At 41.7% G+C, this 27109-nt stretch overlaps 1 protein-coding gene across 1 annotated transcript in view; it reads right to left on the minus strand.

Annotated features, from left to right (window-relative positions):
• Positions 1-27109, minus strand: part of CCHR10.PART0H1orf112 (chromosome chr10.part0 C1orf112 homolog) — a 2885111-nt gene that overhangs the window by 2160946 nt on the left and 697056 nt on the right. The window lies entirely within an intron of this gene.

The raw sequence follows: 27109 nt of genomic DNA on the forward strand, positions 1-27109 counted from the left end.
GCTAGAAGCATGCTACAACAAAATCTCCAGGTTTGCCACAAATGCAAAAGCCTCCTCCCACCACTGCTCCTCCCTACTAACCATAAACTGGCTTGAACTCCCCAATCAACTAGACTTCCTTCAAATTGTCTTAGCCCACAAATTACTTTTTCAACCCAACAGCTGCCCGGCTTTATCAAATTTCCTCCAACCTTACAGCCCCCCAAGACCGCTTAGATCCACTCACCAAAACCTCATTACCGTCCACAAACCAAAGCGTCTTGCTGGTCAGCTTCTACTATCCTTCATCCTAGCTAAAAAATGTAATGCCCTGCCCTCCACCCTGAGAACTTGTGACAACCTAAATATCTTCAAAAGTCTAGTTCACTCCTACCTGCTTCTTCACAGAAAGTGCAACTGCACTCCACACCCCATACCTCCAAAACTCCCTCCTTCCTTCTCTCCAGGCTTCATTACCTTTCAAACTACTAACTTATACTCAGACTACAACTCATAAGCTATCTCCTCCCAGCTTATCACTCTGACTCTAATTTCAGTACTTTCATAGCTACTTAATCTTCTTAGCTACCAAGTATTAGACTCCTCATCTATCCACATCCCTTCCTGGTAAAAACTTGTTTACAACTCCATACTGAATGCTATGTAAAAGACTCTTTCGTGTGATATCTCAATTTGATACGCAACTTAGCAATGTAAAATATTTTCTATATGTTTATGCAACTTGCTTTTGCAGTGTAAAAGAATTTCTTTCGTGTGCTATTTCAATATATGTAACTTATCAATGTGAAGCATTTCTATATGTTTATGTAACTTGCAAATCTTCACAAATTAACAATGTAAAAACTATTACATAACTAGTTATATGGAGCTTTTCTCCCCGGGTCTCCACTGAAAATGGGCTCTCGAGCCCAGTGGACCTCCCCGGTCACCAAAGTGGAATAAATAAATAAACAATGCTACACAAGTACTCAATAAAGATTGCGACAGACAATGTCAAAGCAGTTTCTATGCTAGAAATAAATTCCACATTTGCAGAAAATGTAAGACAGCCTCAGTGGAACTGGTCAGCAAATATGAAGTGCCACTTGACATATTAAAGCATCTCCAACACAAATTAGGTAAACATCCAGAAAAAAACACTCAGCAAGATTGTAGTGTAGTCCATCAGCAAAACAGAACAGCATGCCTGTGTACACAACCAGGAAAATCAGCACGTCTGTCGTACACAACGTCCTTATCATCCACGGTCCCTTCTGTCGTACTCAACGTTCTCATCATCCATGGTCCCTTCTGTCGTACACAACGTTCTTATCATCCACGGTCCCTTTTGTCGTACACAACGTTATCATCCACGGTCCCTTCTGTCGTACACAACGTTCTTATTGTCCACGGTCCCTTCACTACATAGGCCATGTTTGAGGAACTGCCTCCACTCAAGCAAAACCCATGATTTCAAACCGCCATCAGTTTTCATTGTTGGAAGCTTTACTTATGTGAGACAACGGCCCGAAGGACTTAGAAAATCATCTTCTCTTTCTTGGTAGAATTTTTAAAAAGTAAAAGGGATGCTTGATGCAGAAATAAAATCGGCTTTTTTAACCATATGCTTCAAACAAGAGCAGAATTCCACAGCGTAAGCCAACTACAATAAGCTAAAAAAGAAGTTATGTACTCACCATAACATTCCATGTATGTAGTCCATCTTGCCGAACATTACGTGTGGGTTCGGAGCCGGCCGCTTAGAAAGCCTGAAAACTTCTGACTGGCTCGTGGCTAGTAGGTATCCCATGGTGCATGGGCACATTCCCCAGATCTTGTTTGCTACTAGTCTATCAAGATAAGACAGGAAAAAGGACAAAGGTCCAGAAGAATAAACTGTAGTAAAGGCGCCCTTATGGTATAAGCCACTGTAGAAAAGGAAAAACTGTTTCCAGATCCTCCAGGAAGGGGGCTGGTGAGTGGGTTCAGAATAATGTTCGGTGAGATGGACTACATACATGGAACGTTATGGTGAGAACATAACTTCTTTATGTTATGTAGTCCTATCTCGCCCTCCATTATTAGGTGTGGGATAGCGTCCGTAGCATCTTGAATGGGTGGCTCACTGGAAAATACTCCCGAGTACCATGGAACCAAATGAGGCTCTACCCCTGGAAGTTAAATCCAATTTATAATGGGAAATTAAGGTATGAGGGGTAGCCCATGTTGCTGCTGCACATATATTATCAATAGGTGTCCTGGCTTAAAGCAGCAGAAGTAGAAAAGGACCTGGTGGAATGCACTTTGACTTTAAAGGGTAACTCCTTTCCCTGAGAACTGTAAATAAAAGGAAATACAACTAGAGAAAGTGCAACCTTGGAAACTGGCAAGCCCATGCTTGCCTCAGCAAAAGAAACGAACAGCTGTTCTGATTTTCTAAATCCTTTGGTCCTGTGGATATAGAAACGTAGTTGCCTCTGTACATCCAATTGATGGAATGTATACTCTGCTTTATTGGAGTGATTAGGGAAGAACGCTGGCAATTCAATTGTTTGGTTTAAGTGAAACTGAGAACAGACTTTAGGAATAAAAAGGGTTGGTTCGGAAAGACACCCTATCTTTGTGAAAAATTAAATATGGAGGTTTAACTGACAGGGCCTATAATTCAGAAACTCGTCTGGCTGAGGTTATTGCTACCAGAAAAAAAGAGTCTTCCAAGACAGGAAATTCAACTGACAACTATGGGCTGGTTCAAAAGGTGGCAGAGTAAGTCTAGACAGGACTAGATTCAGATTCCAAGGAGGAATGTGGTCTTGCACAGGAAGTCTTATCATGGATCCCCTAAGAAAAGATTTGCACTGTTTGTGGGACATAAAACTGGAATCATTAATCCCAGCATGAAAATTAGATATTGCTGCTAGCTGAACTCTGAGTGTAGCAGCCGCTGAACCCTAGTGAAAGATTTCTGAGAGGAACGCTAGAACAATAGTAATGGGAGCTCTAAATGGATCAACTTCTCTGTTGTGTGCCCATATAGAAAATCTCTTCCATTTACCGTGATACAATTTTCTAGCCGAAGGCTTGTGTGAAGAAGTAATAATATGGGTTACAGCTGGAGACAGATCATGAAGCCTGACAACTGACGGAACTGGAGCAGCCATGCTGTCAATTTGAGACTGGGGTGAAGAGAACCTGACGTGTGTCAGGTGGTCTGGCACTAGGTCCAGAATCCATGGATAGTCTAACAGGTGAGGCCCGAGGAAAGGGAACCAAATCTGACGAGGCCAGTAAGGTGTGATGAGGATTCATCTTGCTTCCCAACAACATTGCTTTCAGCATGACCATGGGGATGAGTGGAAAAGGAGGAAAAGCATTAAGGAGTCCCAGGTGCCAATCATGGACGAGTGCATCTCTTGGAGACTCTTCCGGAGTGGTGATGAGAGAGATAAAGGTGCTGCATTTGTTGTTGATGGGGCTGGCAAAGAGGTCGTAACAGGGTTATCCCCATTTGTGGAGGATCATACGGGCTATTTTCTGGTTCAAGGACCATTCATGTGGTAACAATATTGCCCTGCTTAGCTTAGCTTGTCCGCTATCGCATTGGAAGTCCCCGGGATGTGCGTTGCAATGAGAAAGCATTGGGAAGAAATCGTCCAATTCCAAACTCCCAGGGCCTCTCAACATAAGGGGTATGATCTGGTCCCCCCTTGTTTGCTTAGATACCACACCTCTGACATGTTGTCGGTCTGGATAGCTATCGTCCCTAGAGGGAGAAAGTCGTGAAGTGCTTGCAACACTAGAAGCACCGCTCTCATCTCTAAGACACTGATATGCAGATGGGCCTCCTGATCTTGCCATGTGCCTTGGACAGTCCTGCCAAGATAATTCCCCCCCACCCTATCTGAGAGGCATACGTGGTCACAGTGGCAACGGGTTGGTGCGGTACAAAGGGAGTCCCTGTGGTAAGATGACCTGGTTGAATCCACCAGCGTAGATCCTTTTTGCAAGAATCTGTGATCAGAATCTGATGATGTAGAGGCAACTGATGAAAGGACCACTGGGATGACAGGAGCCACTGGAGTATTCTCATATGTAGTCTTGCTAAACTGCTTCAGTAAAGGTACCCTGAAGAGCATCTCCTAACTCCTTTAGGAGATATCTCTGAAGTCTCATAAAATGTGATAGACAGTTCAGCGATCGGAGTGTAAAAGCCGCTGAAGAGAAGATACGCTTCCCGCACCTATCATCGTTCGGGATTCTTTATTAGGTGGATGGATAGAAGTCGTCTCTGCTAGCTCCTTCTTAGTGGCCGCTGCCACCACCATGGCATCAACAGGTAAACCCTTGGATAAAAATTCTTTGGTAAACCCTTGGATAAAAATTCTTTGTCTTTAGGGGCAGAAAGAAATTTATTCGGCCTCCTGGGGACCGGTTCCACGGCATCAGGAGTCTGCCATGCTTTCTGACTCACAAGATCCAGTAATTCATCAAATGGAGGAGACACCCATATAGTTGAGGGTTGAGAACTGAAAACCTTCAGGTACACTGACTCCTCGTCGGACGGGGTAATGGTAGGCCAGCTGCCTCTCTGCCTGAGGATCTCCAAAATGTCTGCAAAAGGAGACATCTTCAGAGGACAGCTTAGGGGACCCCTCTGACTCATCGAGGTCAGTGTCAGATGTGACAGACTCATCAGGGGAGTCTACATACATGATCTCTTCTGTGGGGGCTCCTCAGCAGGGTCTTCTGGGGAGGTCGCGGAAGATCGGGGGCCACTCAAATGAGGGTCCTGAAGCTGTGGGTCTCTACCATCCGAGGGAAAGAGGATGCTGAGACCGTAGTTGGCGCTTGACAGAGTATAGCATCGGTACTCCTACGTGGTATGGATGAGCTATCCTCATTCTCAGGAAGACAGATACTCCGGCTCCGAACGACGCCCCGGCTACGAAGAGAGCGTAGGTGCCCATGGCTCCAAAGGAATCATCTCCAAGAACAATGTAGGGTCTGAGCTCACTCAGGCCGACGCACCAACAGGAAGACTCTGCACCGAAGAGGTTCGGTTCCAAGTGTCCCCCTCAGGGCCGACCATAGAGCTTCGGACCCTAGACACTTCAGACGGCCCGATAGTGTCAGAGCGGAGCTCTGCTCAAAGACAACCACACAGGGTGCTGGAGCCGAGGACACCACTATAGTTGGTACTGACATCGGCTCCAAAGGCCCAATAAGGGTTGGAGGAGGAAAAAGAGCAGGATTGGTAGCAGGAGTTGGCTCCGAGACCGAAAGGGTTGGAGCCCATAAACATTTTGGCAAAGTCGACGACTTAAGGAGTCTGAGCACCACTCTCTTGATGTCTTCTTCAGATAAGCTCATGGAGGATCTGGAGGACAGTGTGGGAGACCTCGCTCTCTGCAATATAGGCAATTTTAGAGTAGGGGAGACCGGTGGAATGTCTGTAGACCGGCTCCGAAGAGGACTGCTAGTGATCGGCACTGAAACACTTGGTGCGGATACTGCTGGGTCCGTGCCCAGAATATCAATCGGTTCGATTTTGGTAACTTCTGTGGAGGTTCAGAGACAGAAGTTGAGACTGGAGAAGGCTTTTTAAAGATCTTGCCCTTATTCTTACTAGAAGACTGCGACCTAGCAGAGGGGGAAGAACTGGCTAGGTCTTCCTCAAAGGAAGGTTTTAACATGCCTTTTAGGATCAGCTTATTCTTCCATTCTTGGAGCACTCTAGGGCTAAAGGAATGACAAGAGTGACAAGTTTCTTGAAGATGTACGGCCCTTAAACAGTACACACAGAGGCTATGCCCATCAGTGACAGACATTTTTTGCAAACATTTAGTACACTTTTTAAACCCTGTTTATGTTCTTTAGACATAATGGCAGTAGGGTAAAACCAACACACACACACAACAAGAGAGGAACTAGATTCTCTAACTTAAGCAGATCTAGCCCTAGCACTCACAACAAAAAATAAAAGTGGTTTTACTAGGTTCTCTAACTTAAACGAACCTAGTGCAAGAAGGGGACAAACTAGCACCTCTAAGTTAAATGGTCTAGTCTAAAAGCACACATTCACGAGAACCACACACAAAAGGCCAATAGGCCCAAGAATTTTTTTAAACAGTAATAAGTCAAATCCGGTTAAAGGCACAAGTCAATATCACAATAAAACGGTCAGCAATCAGAATAACACTTCACACGAAGCAAAACATTCCTTATAAGTAGTAGTAATAAAGAACTAAATCACTTTGCCACGGCCAACCAAAAGAAGCTTCCAACTGAAGACGCTGCAAACAAGATCTGGGGAATGTGTGCATGCACCATGGGATACCAACTAGCCATGAGCCAATCAGAAGTTTTCAGGCTTCCTAAGTGGCCGAGTCAGAGCAGAGGATAGGCTCCAAAACCCACACCTAATAATGGAGGCGAGATAGGACTACATAACATCAACAGGTTCTCTCACAAGCTAGTATGTAGTCCAAATACCATTCCTTGGACATCCCTCCACAGTGAATAAAAGAATCAAAAGGAAAAAAAAAAAAGCAGGATGAAGACATTGACTTACTCGCGTCTTTCTCCAAGTTGGAGTCTGACATCTCTTTTGAGGCTATTAGGCCCACAGACTGCCTGACATCTGCATTTGATCATGCTGTCAAAGATGCCTTTGGAGGCTGATAGGTCACACGCAACTAGCATGTCGCTGCCGACCATTTAGGTTGACAAAGCCAAAAGGAAAGCCTAGACTGATTGTTATGCTTGTTTACCTACAAGCAGGTATCCCTCTTCACAAATGCATTTTACAGCTTTAAAGTTTCTAAAACATCAAATACAAAAGCAATTTTCTGCCCTCTTCCCACAATGTACTTGAGTATATTTTCAATGTCTTATGCTATTGTTACTGTTTAGCAATCAGGGAAGCCTTTACCTTTACAGATGACTAACTGTCATTAACATTCCTTGTAAACTAACATTAAAGACTTCCATGTTAGGGACATGACATCCTATTCAAAAACACCCATGGCCAATTTACCCTGGAAACTTTGTAGGCCAAGAACCTTGCACCCTATTCACCGATCATTTCTGGCATAACAGACAAAGTTGAGTGCAAACTTACTGAATTAGCTTACTGGGACAGAGTGTTGTGTTGAAAGATTTGTTTGCTTTTCTTTGACCGGTACATTAGATTTAGGGAGGGGATCAGTACATTAGGCTTGGAAGGGGAAGGGGGTGTGACGCAAGTGGTGGCTTGGATTGCAAGAATCCGATTGGCTGCCACCACTTGCTCTATCAAGAACTTTTAAACAGGATTTTCTACAATAACTTTAATGTGAGCTTAATGTAAAAACATGCTGAATCGTAACAATATAAGGTAATTTACACATTCAGTTACGATTTCAGCGTGTTATACATTAAGTTCAGCTACAAATCTGGAATACAATTTCTCACGCTTGTGGAAGGCAATCGGGGGTAACCGCTTCCAATTAGTAATGAAAAGGTACTCGGGGTTAATGAGTTAATCCACCCTTTCAACCAGCAGTGGCAAAGGCTGGGTCAAAACCTGAACCTTTAGCTATTTATATTGACATTATGTTAACATTGTTTGAAACGTCTACATACATTTTAAGACTCCTGGGATTTTCTAAGTAGTCTTGACATAATTAATATTCTGATGACATTCTATTTCTTACTGCAGATGTAAAGGACTTACTTATCACTACTCCTCACTCTTGGGTACGAGTTGGTTTATACAGGCATCAATATCTTATGAAACTTTATCTAATATTGATATTGGATTGATAGGGTAGTTCACTGAATTAATTTGACATTTATCTACCAGGGATGACTAGGGAGAAAAGCGACATTATACAGACATCTTGGACACCATCTGCATAGTTACATCTACAGTTAGTTTCATTCATGAATTAACAGTATCATTACACATCCCTGACATCATTTACAGTATCAATTAAAACAGTTATATGGGCAGTGTGAGAATATGTTTTTAAATAGAGGGAGGTAGATGCAGTGCAATGTCATGAGTCTGCACAGACTGTAAAGGTTTGCAGTAAGAATGCTTTTTCTGTAAAGACTTGTTCAAAAATTCAAAATCAAGGACAAAATAAGATAAAGAGTTAGAGCTGTCCAAAAACGGAAGGAGGGGAGGAAGTACAAGGAAGATAAAGGAGATAAGATTATAGAGGAGGACACAGTTGTGATAACAGTACATTACGTTTTCTGCAGCACAGCTATGGCATGAATTCATACAGCTGTATTAGTACCAGTTTATCCAGGGATGGAAGGAGGGGAGGAAGTACAAGGAAGATAAAGGAGATAAGATTATAGAGGAGGACACAGTTGTGATAACAGTACATTACGTTTTCTGCACAGCTATGGCATGAATTCATACAGCTGTATTAGTACCAGTTTATCCAGGAATGGAAGGAGGCAGGAAGTACAAGGAAGATAAAGGAGATAAGATTATAGATGAGGACACAGTTGTGATAACAGAACATTACGTTTTCTGCAGCACAGTTATGGCATGAATTCATACAGCTGTATTAGTACCAGTTTATCCAGGGATGGAAGGAGGGGAGGAAGTACAAGGAAGATAAAGGAGATAAGATTATAGAGGAGGGCACAGTTGTGATAACAGTACATTACGTTTTCTGCAGCACAGTTATGGCATGAATTCATACAGCTGTATTAGTACCAGTTTATCCAGGGATGGAAGGAGGCAGGAAGTACAAGGAAGATAAAGGAGATAAGATTATAGAGGAGGACACAGTTGTGATAACAGTACATTACGTTTTCTGCAGCACAGCTATGGCATGAATTCATACAGCTGTATTAGTACCAGTTTATCCAGGAATGGAAGGAGGCATGAAGTACAAGGAAGATAAAGGAGATAAGATTATAGAGGAGGACACAGTTGTGATAACAGTACATTACATTTTCTGCACAGTTATGGCATGAATTCATACAGCTGTATTAGTACCAGTTTATCCAGGAATGGAAGGAGGCAGGAAGTACAAGGAAGATAAAGGAGATAAGATTATAGAGGAGGACACAGTTGTGATAACAGTACATTACGTTTTCTGCAGCACAGCTATGGCATGAATTCATACAGCTGTATTAGTACCAGTTTATCCAGGGATGGAAGGAGGCAGGAAGTACAAGGAAGATAAAGGAGATAAGATTATAGAGGAGGACACAGTTGTGATAACAGTACATTACATTTTCTGCACAGTTATGGCATGAATTCATACAGCTGTATTAGTACCAGTTTATCCAGGAATGGAAGGAGGGGAGGAAGTACAAGGAAGATAAAGGAGATAAGATTATAGAGGAGGGCACAGTTGTGATAACAGTACATTACATTTTCTGCAGCACAGTTATGGCATGAATTCATACAGCTGTATTAGTACCAGTTTATCCAGGAATGGAAGGAGGCAGAAGTACAAGGAAGATAAAGGAGATAAGATTATAGAGGAGGACACAGTTGTGATAACAGTACATTACATTTTCTGCACAGTTATGGCATGAATTCATACAGCTGTATTAGTACCAGTTTATCCAGGGATGGAAGGAGGCAGGAAGTACAAGGAAGATAAAGGAGATAAGATTATAGAGGAGGACACAGTTGTGATAACAGTACATTACGTTTTCTGCAGCACAGTTATGGCATGAATTCATACAGCTGTATTAGTACCAGTTTATCCAGGAATGGAAGGAGGCAGGAAGTACAAGGAAGATAAAGGAGATAAGATTATAGAGGAGGACACAGTTGTGATAACAGTACATTACGTTTTCTGCAGCACAGTTATGGCATGAATTCATACAGCTGTATTAGTACCAGTTTATCCAGGGATGGAAGGAGGCAGGAAGTACAAGGAAGATAAAGGAGATAAGATTATAGAGGAGGACACAGTTGTGATAACAGTACATTACGTTTTCTGCACAGTTATGGCATGAATTCATACAGCTGTATTAGTACCAGTTTATCCAGGAATGGAAGGAGGCAGGAAGTACAAGGAAGATAAAGGAGATAAGATTATAGAGGAGGACACAGTTGTGATAACAGTACATTACGTTTTCTGCAGCACAGTTATGGCATGAATTCATACAGCTGTATTAGTACCAGTTTATCCAGGGATGGAAGGAGGCAGGAAGTACAAGGAAGATAAAGGAGATAAGATTATAGAGGAGGACACAGTTGTGATAACAGTACATTACGTTTTCTGCAGCACAGTTATGGTATGAATTCATACAGCTGTATTAGTACCAGTTTATCCAGGGATGGAAGGAGGCAGGAAGTACAAGGAAGATAAAGGAGATAAGATTATAGAGGAGGACACAGTTGTGATAACAGTACATTACGTTTTCTGCAGCACAGTTATGGCATGAATTCATACAGCTGTATTAGTACCAGTTTATCCAGGGATGGAAGGAGGGGAGGAAGTACAAGGAAGATAAAGGAGATAAGATTATAGAGGACGACACAGTTGTGATAACAGTACATTATGTTTTCTGCACAGTTATGGCATGAATTCATACAGCTGTATTAGTACCAGTTTATCCAGGAATGGAAGGAGGCAGGAAGTACAAGGAAGATAAAGGAGATAAGATTATAGAGGAGGACACAGTTGTGATAACAGTACATTATGTTTTCTGCACAGTTATGGCATGAATTCATACAGCTGTATTAGTACCAGTTTATCCAGGGATGGAAGGAGGCAGGAAGTACAAGGAAGATAAAGGAGATAAGATTATAGAGGAGGACACAGTTGTGATAACAGTACATTACGTTTTCTGCAGCACAGTTATGGCATGAATTCATACAGCTGTATTAGTACCAGTTTATCCAGGAATGGAAGGAGGCAGGAAGTACAAGGAAGATAAAGGAGATAAGATTATAGAGGAGGACACAGTTGTGATAACAGTACATTATGTTTTCTGCACAGCTATGGCATGAATTCATACAGCTGTATTAGTACCAGTTTATCCAGGAATGGAAGGAGGCAGAAAGTACAAGGAAGATAAAGGAGATAAGATTATAGAGGAGGACACAGTTGTGATAACAGTACATTATGTTTTCTGCACAGCTATGGCATGAATTCATACAGCTGTATTAGTACCAGTTTATCCAGGAATGGAAGGAGGGGAGGAAGTACAAGGAAGATAAAGGAGATAAGATTATAGAGGAGGACACAGTTGTGATAACAGTACATTACGTTTTCTGCAGCACAGTTATGGCATGAATTCATACAGCTGCATTAGTACCAGTTTATCCAGGAATGGAAGGAGGCAGGAAGTACAAGGAAGATAAAGGAGATAAGATTATAGAGGAGGACACAGTTATCATAACAGTACATTACATTTTCTGCACAGTTATGGCATGAATTCATACAGCTGTATTGGTACCAGTTTATCCAGGGATGGAAGGAGGGGAGGAAGTAAAAGGAAGATAAAGGAGATAAGATTATAGAGGAGGACACAGTTGTGATAACAGTACATTATGTTTCCTGCACAGTTATGGCATGAATTCATACAGCTGTATTAGTACCAGTTTATTCAGGGATGGAAGGAGGGGAGGAAGTACAAGGAAGATAAAGGAGATACGATTATAGAGGAGGACACATTTGTGATAACAGTACATTACGTTTTCTGCACAGTTATGGCATGAATTCATACAGCTGTATTAGTACCAGTTTATCCAGGAATGGAAGGAGGGGAGGAAGTGCAAAGGAGATAAGATTATAGAGGACACAGTTGTGATAACAGTACATTACATTTTCTGCACAGTTATGGCATGAATTCATACAGCTGTATTAGTACCAGTTTATCCAGGAATGGAAGGAGGCAGGAAGTACAAGGAAGATAAAGGAGATAAGATTATAGAGGAGGACACAGTTGTGATAACAGTACATTACGTTTTCTGCACAGTTATGGCATGAATTCATACAGCTGTATTAGTACCAGTTTATCCAGGAATGGAAGGAGGCAGGAAGTACAAGGAAGATAAAGGAGATAAGATTATAGAGGAGGACACAGTTGTGATAACAGTACATTATGTTTTCTGCACAGTTATGGCATGAATTCATACAGCTGTATTAGTACCAGTTTATCCAGGAATTGAAGGAGGCAGGAAGTACAAGGAAGATAAAGGAGATAAGATTATAGAGGAGGACACAGTTGTGATAACAGTACATTACGTTTTCTGCACAGTTATGGCATGAATTTATACAGCTGTATTAGTACCAGTTTATCCAGGAATGGAAGGAGGCAGGAAGTACAAGGAAGATAAAGGACATAAGATTATAGAGGAGGACACAGTTGTGATAACAGTACATTACGTTTTCTGCACAGTTATGGCATGAATTCATACAGCTGTATTAGTACCAGTTTATCCAGGAATGGAAGGAGGCAGGAAGTACAAGGAAGATAAAGGACATAAGATTATAGAGGAGGACACAGTTGTGATAACAGTACATTACGTTTTCTGCAGCACAGCTATGGCATGAATTCATACAGCTGTATTAGTACCAGTTTATCCAGGAATGGAAGGAGGCAGGAAGTACAAGGAAGATAAAGGAGATAAGATTATAGAGGAGGACACAGTTGTGATAACAGTACATTACGTTTTCTGCAGCACAGTTATGGCATGAATTCATACAGCTGTATTAGTACCAGTTTATCCAGGAATGGAAGGAGGCAGGAAGTACAAGGAAGATAAAGGAGATAAGATTATAGAGGAGGACACAGTTGTGATAACAGTACATTACATTTTCTGCACAGTTATGGCATGAATTCATACAGCTGTATTGGTACCAGTTTATCCAGGGATGGAAGGAGGGGAGGAAGTAAAAGGAAGATAAAGGACATAAGATTATAGATGAGGACACAGTTGTGATAACAGTACATTATGTTTTCTGCACAGCTATGGCAAGAATTCATACAGCTGTATTAGTACCAGTTTATCCAGGGATGGAAGGAGGCAGAAAGTACAAGGAAGATAAAGGAGATAAGATTATAGAGGAGGACACAGTTGTGATAACAGTACATTACGTTTTCTGCAGCACAGTTATGGCATGAATTCATACAGCTGTATTAGTACCAGTTTATCCAGGAATGGAAGGAGGCAGGAAGTACAAGGAAGATAAAGGAGATAAGATTATAGAGGAGGACACAGTTGTGATAACAGTACATTACGTTTTCTGCAGCACAGTTATGGCATGAATTCATACAGCTGTATTAGTACCAGTTTATCCAGGAATGGAAGGAGGCAGGAAGTACAAGGAAGATAAAGGAGATGAGATTATAGAGGAGGACACAGTTGTGATAACAGTACATTACATTTTCTGCACAGTTATGGCATGAATTCATACAGCTGTATTGGTACCAGTTTATCCAGGGATGGAAGGAGGGGAGGAAGTAAAAGGAAGATAAAGGAGATAAGATTATAGAGGAGGACACAGTTGTGATAACAGTACATTATGTTTTCTGCACAGTTATGGCATGAATTCATACAGCTGTATTAGTACCAGTTTATTCAGGGATGGAAGGAGGGGAGGAAGTACAAGGAAGATAAAGGAGATACGATTATAGAGGAGGACACATTTGTGATAACAGTACATTACGTTTTCTGCACAGTTATGGCATGAATTCATACAGCTGTATTAGTACCAGTTTATCCAGGAATGGAAGGAGGCAGGAAGTACAAGGAAGATAAAGGAGATGAGATTATAGAGGAGGACACAGTTGTGATAACAGTACATTACGTTTTCTGAAGCACAGTTATGGCATGAATTCATACAGCTGTATTAGTACCAGTTTATCCAGGGATGGAAGGAGGCAGGAAGTACAAGGAAGATGAAGGAGATAAGATTATAGAGGACACAGTTGTGATAACAGTACATTATGTTTTCTGCAGCACAGCTATGGCATGAATTCATACAGCTGTATTAGTACCAGTTTATCCAGGAATGGAAGGAGGCAGGAAGTACAAGGAAGATAAAGGAGATGAGATTATAGAGGAGGACACAGTTGTGATAACAGTACATTATGTTTTCTGCACAGTTATGGCATGAATTCATACAGCTGTATTAGTACCAGTTTATCCAGGGATGGAAGGAGGCAGGAAGTACAAGGAAGATAAAGGAGATAAGATTATAGAGGAGGACATAGTTGTGATAAACAGTACATTACATTTTCTGCACAGTTATGGCATGAATTCATACAGCTGTATTAGTACCAGTTTATCCAGGAATTGAAGGAGGCAGGAAGTACAAAGAAGATAAAGGAGATAAGATTATAGAGGAGGACACAGTTGTGATAACAGTACATTACGTTTTCTGAAGCACAGTTATGGCATGAATTCATACAGCTGTATTAGTACCAGTTTATCCAGGAATGGAAGGAGGGGAGGAAGTACAAGGAAGATAAAGGAGATAAGATTATAGAGGAGGACACAGTTGTGATAACAGTACATTACGTTTTCTGCACAGTTATGTCATGAATTCATACAGCTGTATTAGTACCAGTTTATCCAGGGATGGAAGGAGGGGAGGAAGTACAAGGAAGATAAAGGAGATAAGATTATAGAGGAGGACACAGTTGTGATAACAGTACATTACGTTTTCTGCACAGCTATGGCATGAATTCATACAGCTGTATTAGTACCAGTTTATCCAGGGATGGAAGGAGGCAGGAAGTACAAGGAAGATAAAGGAGATAAGATTATAGAGGAGGACACAGTTGTGATAACAGTACATTACGTTTTCTGCAGCACAGCTATGGCATGAATTCATACAGCTGTATTAGTACCAGTTTATCCAGGGATGGAAGGAGGGGAGGAAGTACAAGGAAGATAAAGGAGATAAGATTATAGAGGAGGACACAGTTGTGATAACAGTACATTACATTTTCTGCACAGTTATGGCATGAATTCATACAGCTGTATTAGTACCAGTTTATCCAGGAATGGAAGGAGGCAGGAAGTACAAGGAAGATAAAGGAGATAAGATTATAGAGGAGGACACAGTTGTGATAACAGTACATTACGTTTTCTGCACAGTTATGGCATGAATTCATACAGCTGTAATAGTACCAGTTTATCCAGGAATGGAAGGGGAGAGGAAGTACAAGGAAGATAAAGGAGATAAGATTATAGAGGAGGACACAGTTGTGATAACAGTACATTATGTTTTCTGCACAGCTATGGCATGAATTCATACAGCTGTATTAGTACCAGTTTATCCAGGAATGGAAGGAGGCAGGAAGTACAAGGAAGATAAAGGAGATAAGATTATAGAGGAGGACACAGTTGTGATAACAGTACATTATGTTTTCTGCACAGCTATGGCATGAATTCATACAGCTGTATTAGTACCAGTTTATCCAGGAATGGAAGGAGGCAGGAAGTACAAGGAAGATAAAGGAGATAAGATTATAGAGGAGGACACAGTTGTGATAACAGTACATTACGTTTTCTGCACAGTTATGGCATGAATTCATACAGCTGTATTAGTACCAGTTTATCCAGGGATGGAAGGAGGGGAGGAAGTACAAGGAAGATAAAGGAGATAAGATTACAGAGGAGGACACAGTTGTGATAACAGTACATTACATTTTCTGCACAGTTATGGCATGAATTCATACAGCTGTATTAGTACCAGTTTATCCAGGGATGGAAGGAGGCAGGAAGTACAAGGAAGATAAAGGAGATAAGATTATAGAGGAGGACACAGTTGTGATAACAGTACATTACGTTTTCTGCACAGTTATGGTATGAATTCATACAGCTCTATTAGTACCAGTTTATCCAGGAATGGAAGGAGGCAGGAAGTACAAGGAAGATAAAGGAGATAAGATTATAGAGGAGGACACAGTTGTGATAACAGTACATTACGTTTTCTGCAGCACAGTTATGGCATGAATTCATACAGCTGTATTAGTACCAGTTTATCCAGGAATGGAAGGAGGCAGGAAGTACAAGGAAGATAAAGGAGATAAGATTATAGAGGAGGGCACAGTTGTGATAACAGTACATTACGTTTTCTGCAGCACAGTTATGGCATGAATTCATACAGCTGTATTAGTACCAGTTTATCCAGGGATGGAAGGAGGCAGGAAGTACAAGGAAGATAAAGGAGATAAGATTATAGAGGAGGACACAGTTGTGATAACAGTACATTACGTTTTCTGCACAGTTATGGCATGAATTCATACAGCTGTATTAGTACCAGTTTATCCAGGAATGGAAGGAGGCAGGAAGTACAAGGAAGATAAAGGACATAAGATTATAGAGGAGGACACAGTTGTGATAACAGTACATTACATTTTCTGCACAGTTATGGCATGAATTCATACAGCTGTATTAGTACCAGTTTATCCAGGAATGGAAGGAGGCAGGAAGTACAAGGAAGATAAAGGAGATAAGATTATAGAGGAGGACACAGTTGTGATAACAGTACATTACGTTTTCTGAAGCACAGTTATGGCATGAATTCATACAGCTGCATTAGTACCAGTTTATCCAGGAATGGAAGGGGAGAGGAAGTACAAGGAAGATAAAGGAGATAAGATTATAGATGAGGACACAGTTGTGATAACAGTACATTATGTTTTCTGCACAGCTATGGCATGAATTCATACAGCTGTATTAGTACCAGTTTATCCAGGAATGGAAGGAGGCAGGAAGTACAAGGAAGATAAAGGAGATAAGATTATAGAGGAGGACACAGTTGTGATAACAGTACATTATGTTTTCTGCACAGCTATGGCATGAATTCATACAGCTGTATTAGTACCAGTTTATCCAGGAATGGAAGGAGGCAGGAAGTACAAGGAAGATAAAGGAGATAAGATTATAGAGGAGGACACAGTTGTGATAACAGTACATTACGTTTTCTGCACAGTTATGGCATGAATTCATACAGCTGTATTAGTACCAGTTTATCCAGGAATGGAAGGAGGCAGGAAGTACAAGGAAGATAAAGGAGATAAGATTATAGAGGAGGACACAGTTGTGATAACAGTACATTACGTTTTCTGCAGCACAGCTATGGCATGAATTCATACAGCTGTATTAGTACCAGTTTATCCAGGGATGGAAGGAGGCAGGAAGTACAAGGAAGATAAAGGAGATAAGATTATAGATGAGGACACAGTTGTGATAACAGTACATTACGTTTTCTGCACAGTTATGGCATGAATTCATACAGCTCTATTAGTACCAGTTTATCCAGGGATGGAAGGAGGGGAGGAAGTACAAGGAAGATAAAGGAGATGAGATTACAGAGGAGGACACAGTTGTGATAACAGTACATTACATTTTCTGCACAGTTATGGCATGAATTCATACAGCTGTATTAGTACCAGTTTATCCAGGGATGGAAGGAGGCAGGAAGTACAAGGAAGATAAAGGAGATAAGATTATAGAGGAGGACACAGTTGTGATAACAGTACATTACGTTTTCTGCACAGTTATGGCATGAATTCATACAGCTGTATTAGTACCAGTTTATCCAGGAATGGAAGGAGGCAGGAAGTACAAGGAAGATAAAGGACATAAGATTATAGAGGAGGACACAGTTGTGATAACAGTACATTATGTTTTCTGCACAGTTATGGCATGAATTCATACAGCTGTATTAGTACCAGTTTATCCAGGAATGGAAGGAGGCAGGAAGTACAAGGAAGATAAAGGAGATAAGATTATAGAGGAGGACACAGTTGTGATAACAGTACATTACATTTTCTGCACAGTTATGGCATGAATTCATACAGCTGTATTAGTACCAGTTTATCCAGGGATGGAAGGAGGGGAGCAAGTACAAGGAAGATAAAGGAGATAAGATTATAGAGGAGGACACAGTTGTGATAACAGTACATTACATTTTCTGCACAGTTATGGCATGAATTCATACAGCTGTATTAGTACCAGTTTATCCAGGGATGGAAGGAGGGGAGGAAGTACAAGGAAGATAAAGGAGATAAGATTATAGAGGAGGACACGGTTGTCATAACAGTACATTACATTTTCTGCACAGTTATGGCATGAATTTATACAGCTGCATTAGTACCAGTTTATGCAGGGGTGATGCAGATGCAGAGACATTTATCTATCTGGTACTGCCTCAGTTTGAGGTTACAGAATGTTAAGCGGAGTGAAATGGTATTCCAGCTATTAACAATGCATTGTGAATAAAGGAAGCACCCTGCTTTATTGTTAGGTTTAGTTATGGGCAGTAATGATTTGTCAGCGGAGCACAAATCTCTTTTGTAAGGCTGAATGATGGATTGAAATGATGGGAAGTTTTCAGGGTTGTGCAGTAATATTTAACATGCATATGCTTAACTCAAGTTATTCTTGTTCCAAATAAATCCAGAATTTGTTTAAAGGACAAATGTATTTAACAATAAACAGTCCACATTTGGTACAGACATTCTTCTGGTGTTTTATTAGTTAATCCATTTAGCACTCATCAAGGTCTGTAAACACTAATAAATACTCCATGTGGTCATATCCCTTCTACGAATAAATGCCTGTGCCATGCTAGTTTATCCAGTAATTTCTCTGAACACCTCTGAAGACCTCTGAAGAACTGCATTCACTCGAGTTTCTTCTTTTTTATTTCATCTATTTGTTAAACGAGTAAGCCCACTGGACAAAGTGCCCCTTTTCAGGAGTGACGTGCCTCCTGGGCTGCGGGATTAAGTGAATGGATCACAGTCACACAGTTGGCAAACAAATCCTGTAGTTTTTTTTTTTTAAGATTTTTATTCAGATTAAACAAATACAGCATATTAACATTCAAAAGAAGTTCTACTTTTGCTTCATTGCTTGCTCTATTTACAATAGTGTCTACATCAAAACAATTATATAACGATTCAAAGATCTACAAGTATGTTAACATGCATATTGTAAAAATTTGCAAATCAATATAGTTTCCAACACATTCAGTTTTTAATCAATTATATTCAGATGTAATTTTATTTGTTCTCATCTTAATAGTGATTGATTTATTCTGACAAAGTTTGCAATACTTATAAATTCCATAAACATATGAGTAATTTCATTTTTTCCAGTTTTTTTGTAATAACTTTTCTAGTAATAGCTAAAATACTTCAGAGAAGATGATATTGCATTCTAGGAACACTGCTAGAAATGGGAGCTTTTCAGATAATTTTTTTTCTGTCCACATAACTTGCAAAAAAATATCAATCTCTTTACAAAAAGGTTGTAAGATTTCACAGTCAAAAAACATGTGTTGCCAATTAGCTTTTAGCATAGATTTACATCTCCAACATTTAATGTCTTTTTTTCATACATAAGTTCTAATCTATGAGTAATAAAGGCTCTATTGTAAACATTTCCATGAAAATAATTTCCAGTATAAAGAGGATGTAGTTTTTGTGATAAATTTTTATCAACTTCACATAAGTTTGTATGACTGATTAGTGAAAAGTAATCTCAATAATCATTTTAATATATACGTTTGTATACTTAACAAGCTGATAGACTTTATATAAATAACATTTTCCTGAATCATTTTTAAATAAAGGTTAAATACAAATCAATAAAAGGTGGAGTTATTCTTTATTACAGCAGACATTGATTCAGTTTTAGAATTAATGTATTGTCTATTAGTTTGTAAGGTCGACCACTGATTCACATCACTGTCATACTTACTAACATTCAAGAAACAATAATTTTGTTCTATTTATCATTTGGCACCAAAAAATAAAACCATGAGCTTTTAAACTCATCGTTTCATTGAAACTAAAAGCAACAATAAGATCTTCACTAAAAACTACGGGGAATATTACAAAGAACCAAGCTTTCGAATCAGGGTTCTTAAAAATAAACTTTTTAAAATATTATTTATGTAATGTGAATCAGAGGGTTTGCTGCCAGTTTTAAAATGATTCCCCGAGATCAAAGACTGCTGACTAGTTAAACTATTATCATTGTTCATTCAGATAAACTCAAAGTTTTTTCCAACTAGCCAAGTTGTGATGGCCACCACTGCTACCAATATGTGTCGTCCCCATGCTGGGCCAGTAAACACGGAGCCTGACTCCTCACCACTGACACTGGAGAGGGATGTGCACTTGGAATACAAGTGGATACACTCAGTATTTCCAGATGCAGACATCTGCATCAAGTACAATTTCCCTTAAGAGCACACACGGAACCAACTCAGCCCAGGGACTGGATGTCTATATCTGTCTCCCTCCAGGTCCCCAATAAGACTCCCCACTGGTATGGCTGTAGGGTTAGGTCCTCAGACGAGTGTCCAAGCCAAGCTCTCCAGCACTCTCTCTGTAAACCCAGTGCTTCATGTCCTGCCCCATGTAGGTGACACACACACACACACACACACACACACACACACACAGATGTGATTTGCAGACACCCACCCATACACACACATATGGGAAAAGCTAGCACAGGTTTACTAGCTATCCCCCCTTCTGCCCAGAATATAAGGGGTAGTTATCACAGCCAACAGACACTCCTCAATCAGCTACCCTAAGGCCCTTAACAAAGGGTGTCCAATTATACTGTGTAATATTAATACTGATACAAATGTTAGTAGTCTTCTAAGACACCTAGGCCTTCTGGAGTGGTCCACACAGTGTCACCAAATAAATATAAGCACTCTCAAAGGTTAAATACTTTATACAAGGACCAGCCACAATAAAAGCTTAAATATATTTAATAATAAATAATAAAAGTGCATGAAAATACTGAATATATATTACAGTAACCACAAAGTTCAAATCATAGAAAATATTGAAATTAACCTTGATGGACAGACTCATATAAAGACAGAAAAAAAACACTCTCTGAACTAAGCTTCACTATATTCCTGACTAAATCTAAAATAATTACTGTCCCTTAGTTGAGTTACTTATTACCGCAATGCAAGATGCTGTGGGTGAAGGTATTTCTAGTCAGGCTCCCCAAATGAGATTTCTCTTTTTAATAACTAAAATAAACTTTCCAAAGAGCTGTCAGAATGACCTCATCTGGTCACCTGACTCTTGGTTCTCACAGTATTCCCCTTTGAAGCTGAGACAGGAATTTAGCGCAGATGGCCACAATACACATCCAAATATTTATGGCAGTGCCTGGGGCCTCCCCTCTTTTCACTGAGCTAATGGACAAAGGCTCTGTCAGAGTAACGTTTCCAGTCCTATTCAGCACTGAGGAGTGCTGTTTTAATGGTTTAACTGCTCATTTACATTCTCCTTATTTTTCTTTAAGTTAACCCTTGCTGTCCCAGTATCCTCTATTAAAACTTGTACATTTAATTCAGTTGCAATAATACATGTATATTTCATTTCATTTCAGCAGGGTGCACTGAAGATACATTTTAGCACATGCAAACCTCACCAATACATTTTCAGCACAAACATCTGTACAGATTAGTTTGACATACAGATGGCATACCGTTCTGATACATTTGTAAAACAAGCATCTTGTATAAATCAGTTTGATATTCAAAAGGACATATTATTCTTTACAAAACTCCAGCTGGCTATACTGGCACTTGTCCACATCATCACCCCCCCCTAAAAGACTCAAGCTAGTTTTTCAAGTGACCCTTGAGAAACATGGCTTGAGAGAAATAAGCCTATCTGGAAATATGTTGTCCCCTTCCCAGTCTTGACAGCCCATCTGCTTTGGCATTGCTGACCCCACTATGGTGTTGTACTGTCATGTCATATGCCTGCAATCCTAAGTTCTACCTTAATAACTTGGCATTTTGCTGGCTGGCTCTATGTAGCCATGTTAGGGGATTGTGGTAACTACAGTGAATCTCCTTCCATACAGATAAGGCTGAGGTTTTTGCAGTGCCCATACCATGGCTGGGCATACCCTTCCTACAGCTGCATAGCATTCCTCCCTGGGTTGGAGTCTACTGCTGAGATCCGCCACTGGGTGCTCTTCTCCCCTCTGAGGAAACCTGGCTAAGTACAGCCCCCACCCCATGGTTTCAACCATCCAACAGCACAACAAATTATTTGCTGTAATCTGGGCTGGCTAATACAGGGGGTCCTCCCAAAACTCCTTTAAGCTTCTGGAATGCCTGCTCACATGCTGGGGTCCACACTACATTATCTGGCCTGTTTTTCCTTGTCAGGCCTGTGAGGGGAGCAGCTATGGTACTATAATTGGGGACAAGCTTTCTGTAGTATCCCACTGTCCCCAAGAATGCCCTCGCCTGCTTTCTGGTAACAGGGGCAGGCCATGCCTGAATAGCTTCCACTTTGGCAGGTTCTGGCCTGATCTTATCACTCCCCACTCCATGTCCCAGGTAGGAAACCTTTGCCATACCCACCTGACACTTACTAGACTTAATGGTCAATCCTGCCCTCTGCAGTCTGCCCAGCACCTTTCTGACATACTGAAGGTGGTCTTGCCAGGAATGGCTGTAGATGGCAATGTCATCCAGCTAAGCAAGGGCATAATCTCCTACTAGGATATGATGTACCAGATTCTGGGAAGTCACTGGGGAATTTTTCATCTCAAAGAACATATTTGTGAACTCATACAAGCCAAAAGGAGTCAGAAAGTCTGATGTCTCTCTAGCGCTGGGAGTCAAGGGCACCTGCCAGTAGCCCTTGCTAAGATCAATAGTGGTCAGATACTTAGCCCCACCCAGCTGCTCTAGGGCTTCTTGTGTCCTACGCATGGGGCATCTGACTCTGTGTGACTATTTAATTTCCTGTAGTCCACAAAAAACCTGATGCAGCCATTCTACTTTGGCACCAGCACCACGGGGGAGGCCCAGGGACTGCTGGACTCCTGGATTACTCCCTTACTCCCAGTTCCAACATCTCCTGCATCTCCTCCCTCAAGAGTCTGTCTGACTTGCTCAGGCACCCTGTAAAGGGTTGCTTTAGAGGTCTTTGGGGCCCTGTATCTACATGGTGCTGCACCAGGTGGGTGCACCCTAGTTTCCCAGTGAACATGTCTCCAAACTCCTGTGACACTGCTTGGATTTCTCAAACCTAGGTAGAGAATAGGTGCTAGGACACTGCTACCCCCTCCACTGAGGTGTCGGTCTGAGCCTCAATGAGAAGCTCATTCATCAGATCCCGCTGAGATGACTCCTGCCATCCACTACAAATACTGAACACAAGGGTCACTATTATGGTAAGGTTTCACCATGTTAACATGGTATAACTTGTACCCCTGGCTCCTACCTAGCAGTTCTACCATGTAGTTAACATCACTGACCTTCCTTACCCCCTTGAAGGGTCCCCTCCCAAGCTGCCTAAAGTTTACTGTGTTTGACAGGAATAAGAACCATTACCTGCTGCCCCACAGCATACTCTCTGGTTAGAGCATTCCCGGGGCTCCTGCCAGGTTCTCCAGGGCCAAACCCATGAACTCCCTAAGCCTCATCTTGAGCTTTAGGACATATGCCACAACAGACTCCTTGTGGGAGTCACAAATGCCCTCCCATGCATCATAAATCAAATATAAATGGCCCTCACCCTATGCCTGTACAGCAATTCAAAGAGTGAAAAAAATGTGGATACCTGGGACACCACCCTATATGCAAACAATAGATGGGGCAAATATTTGTCCCCCTCTCTCAAACTGGTCTGCAAATGCCCGTAGCATGGTCTTTAGCGTACAGTTTAACCTCTTCATAAGACCATTAGTCTGGGGGTGGTCTTTAGCTGCTTCGCCCACAGCGCTCCCACAGATAAGCCAGCAGGTCTGACATGAAGTTGACACCTGTGTCAGTCAGTATTTCTCTTTGGAAACCTACCCTGCTGAAAATCTCTAACAAAGCATTTGCCACCTTTTCTGTCTCAGTGGAGGACATAGCCACTGCCTCAGGGTATTTAGCAGCATATCTACTACCACTAGGATATACGTATTCATTGTGGAACTTGGACCACTTGGGTGCCCCACAGTATCAACAGCTACCCTCTGAAAAGGCTCAACAACAGAAAGGCATCAAAGGAGCTCTGACCTGATGATCTGCCTTGCTTACATTTTGACACTGCTCACAGGTCCTACAGTACCCTGTTACATCCCTGGCAATCCCAGGCCAATAAAAGTTGTGCTTTATGCCCATATGACCTGAAAAGGGAATGTCGTGCTATGGCTACAAGTGCCAGACTGTAGACTATGGGCACTACCAACTGCTGTACTACCTCATCTTCTAGCCCTCCCTCAGTGGTCCATTCTCTATACAGTAACCCTTTGTTCCAGTATACAGATTCCCCCTTTCCTTGAGAATTAGGTGCCTCATTGGCTACCTCCCTCAAGCCTTGTAATGTAGGGTCTGACAGCTGAGCCTTACTCAAGTCTCTCTTTGTAACCCTTCCCAGCTCTCCTTCCACAGGAAGTCTGGTATCCTCTGACAGCATTGCTTCGCTGTCAGCCTGGGTACTACTACTCACCTCTGCCTTGCAGTCATTCCATCCAAGGGAACACCAGTACCTACCACCAGCTGTGGCTCACCTTCAGTCTCACTGTTACAGGGTAGCTCCCTCCCTGAAGTAGCCACATCACCAGTCCTGGCTTCAGGTGTGTGGTCTGTCTGGGTCTCCCCCAGGCTACCAGAACCACATGTCTGTCTCCAAGCCTGACTGCATGTCACTGCATACACACAAGGTGCTGCATTATCAAAATCATTCCCTATCAAGACATCTGCAGAAATATCCTCAAACACACCTACATGCTTTCTTCCTGTTCCACCCTTCCAGTCAAGGTGAACCTTGGCCAAAGGCATTTGGAATGGGATCCCTCTTAAAGCTCCGACTAGAGTGGACTGCCCAAGCAAGTACTGCTCCTCTTTAACCACTGCAGGCTTCACAATTGTTATATCAGAAGCTCTCTCTTGGCAGTGGCCTGTTTTCCATCCACCAAAATCAGATATAAACTCTGCAGGCAGTTTAGTACCCCTGTTGTCTCCAGACAACTTAAAACTGGCATTCTGTTATTCCCCCTTGCTGGCTCCCCCACCTTTTGTTTCCCACCTTGCCTCCATGGACATATATATGCTACATGGCCCCACTGGTTACATTTATAACATTTAACCCTTGATCCTAGCTGTTTACCTGAACTAGTGGCATCCCCTGCTACTGGCGGACTTTGCTGGCGAGGTTTAGGCTGCCCACCATGTGTTCCCTTACATCCATGTGCAGCACAAGATATCCCTTTCTTGTGCAGTGATGCCCTGCTTGCTAGGTATAGATCACAGTTTTTCCCCAACTCATCCACAGAGCTGCATTCCCTGCCTGCCAACCAGATTCTCATGTCCTCAGGCAAAGTGCTAACGTCTTGTTCCCTCACCAAACTGTCTGTCAGCCCTTGAAAAGTGGTGAACTGACACCACTATGAAAATAAGTGCTTAGTTCAGCAATATAACCACATACACTTTCATCTGCCTTGCGCCTATGCTCACAAAACTTTTTTCTGTAACTTCAAGTGTTAACTTAAAACATGGCAATATAAAGTGCTCAACTTGATCATAATGTAAACAATCCACATCAGGCAATTTAGAAACAACAGTTACAGCTTTACCATGGAGTAAGGGGGTGAGGAACTGTACCCAGAGCCCTCAGGTCAACATTATACTGTTTGCATATGAATAAAACTATCAAAATTATCACCTTCTTGGTACTGAGGAATACGTTTACTGACCTTTATTGTTTCTGGGGTATGGTTACTCCCTTCCCCAATACCTAGATGACCCTGGCAAAATGTCAGCATTTCCTATTCATGTTGCCTCTGATTTTCTTCGGCTTCCAAATGCCACAGTCTCTCTGCTGATTCTACTTTGACTTCCAAACACCCAAGTTTCTCTGCTGATTCTACTTCAATCTCCAAATGCCAGTCTCTCTACTAAATCACTTCGACCTCTAAACGCCACAGTCTCTTTGCTGATTCTACTTCGACCTCCAAATGCCGCAGTCTCTCTGCTGATTCTAACTCAAAACATTTGGACTCCAGTTCAAGTCTCTGACTCCAGACGGATTTTTAAGTCCTCTGAGGAAAAGTTGAACTGTCCCATTTCTAAGAGCTATATATTCCCAATGCCAGTCTGGCTCTCTTCCTGGTCTGTGATGCAGCTGTGACTAAGGCTGCAATCATTTCCACTTTACAGTTTGGCATGCACCAGTCCTTTGGCTTGACACATCTCAGCCAACTGGTTCCTTGCCAGCTTGCCTACTCTCCCTAACTAAGCCAACAAAAAGTAAAAAAATAAAAACTATTGTGATATGAAACTCTGCATGTCTACCATATGGCTGCTGAGAGTACACCTTTCTTTAATGACAACTGCTTACAGGCTACAGGAGTTCAATGTCCAAACCACTGCTCACCAATATGTGAGCATGTGATGGTTCCACCACTGCCAACCAATATGCGATGGCTACCAATATGTGTCACCCCCATGTTGGACCAGTAATAAAGGAGCCTGAATCCCTCACCAGTGACACTGGGGAGAGTTATGTGCACTTGGAATACAAATGGATACACTCAGTATTTCCAGATGCAGACCTCTATGCATCAAGTACAATTTCCCTTAAGAGCACACAGGGAACACACTCAGCCCGGGTCTGGATGTCTTTATATCTGTCTCCTTCCAGTTCCCCAATAAAACTCCCCACTGGTAGATGTGCAAGGCTAGGTCCTCAGCCACGTGTCCAAGCAAAGTTCTCCAGCACCTTCTCTGTAAACCCAGTGCTTCCTGTCCCTGCCCCAAGTAGCTGACACACACAGAGATTTGATTTGCAGACAGACACACACACACACACACACACACACACACACACACACACACACACACACACACACACACACCTGGGAAAGGCTGGCACAAGTTTACTAGCTATGCCCCCTTCTGCCCAGAATATAAGATGGTTATCACCGCCAACAGACACTCTCTAATCAGCTACCTAAAGGCCCTTAACAAAGGGTGTCCAATTATAAAGAGTAATATTAATACAGATACAAATGTTAGTAGTCCACTAAGACAGCTAGGCCTTCTGGAGTGACACTGAAAGTTTTACATGTGGAAACTTACAAGATATTATAACAATGCATATTTTACCAGAGGGAAATCATTAGCTAAAATTCCTGTAA

Source organism: Protopterus annectens, chromosome 10.part0 (assembly GCF_019279795.1).
Source record: "Protopterus annectens isolate FY-2018-M chromosome 10.part0, PAN1.0, whole genome shotgun sequence".
Taxonomy (NCBI): domain Eukaryota; kingdom Metazoa; phylum Chordata; order Ceratodontiformes; family Protopteridae; genus Protopterus; species Protopterus annectens.